This window comes from Acyrthosiphon pisum, chromosome X, assembly GCF_005508785.2.
Source record: "Acyrthosiphon pisum isolate AL4f chromosome X, pea_aphid_22Mar2018_4r6ur, whole genome shotgun sequence".
Classification (NCBI taxonomy): domain Eukaryota; kingdom Metazoa; phylum Arthropoda; class Insecta; order Hemiptera; family Aphididae; genus Acyrthosiphon; species Acyrthosiphon pisum.
Genome location: NC_042493.1, coordinates 89,662,105 through 89,663,158, shown reverse-complemented (window position 1 = coordinate 89,663,158; position 1,054 = coordinate 89,662,105).

Below are 1,054 nucleotides of genomic sequence, written 5' to 3'. Positions count from 1 at the left end.
GATACTGAAGTTGAAAATCGTAGCATTATTTCGACTACTTATCGTGTACACAGACACAAAAAAAATTAAAAAATTAAAAAAAAAATAAAAAAAAAAATAAAAAAACACACATCATTGTAAAATCAATACATGCATCGTTTCACTCAGAATCTAAAACAAAAATGAAAAATGTTACATTATTCGTGTAACACAATACCTAGTCAATAAAGTATATTCTAATAATTAGTTTTTCAATAAATAAATAAATAAGTATAATTTGGCTTGTTATTAGGTAGAAATTTCATTTTTATACATACATACAGTAGGTTACTTTACATGACAGATGTAATTTTTCAGCACTATCTTAATATGAGGCTATATAGGTAATTTTGAGTTCAGCCGACATGTTTATCTGAAATGGCTTAATAAACAAATTCAATTTTATCTTTCGATGATAATTTTATAATTAGAATGCAGTAACAAAAATATTGAGTGGTTAACATATTATAGGTAGGTACATACTTACCAATATTATTCAATATGTTAACCATTAAATATTTAAACATTAACTTCAAGAGAATGTCAACGCACTATTAGTTTTCTCTCTCCATCTAACCTTCACTCAATATAGACATAACTTGTTCACGCGAAATCAGGTTTGGTTGGTTTTTAAGAAATCTTAGAGTAAAATTATAGAGAATGATTTTGGCATTAAAATGTTGTTTAAATGTTTTCTTAAAAAATGTAGTCATCATTTAAATGTAGAAAAATATTTTTTATTTTTAAAATCAAATAGATTATAATATTTATATTATATAGGTAATGTATATACCTAATGTAAAATAATAAATACAATTATATACAAAAAAAAATCCATCAGAATATTATTATCTATGATTTAATCCAGAATTCCTTAAAAATTATAAAAAAAAATAAAAATATATTTTGGGTGATTACCTATGTTGTTTTCCATTTCGACAGCATGTACATTTTTCGATTTTTCCAATTTTGATATGTACAATATATTGCGGATAATTTGCGTAAATTTTGTGGACTAATTTTTAATTTTTGAGGA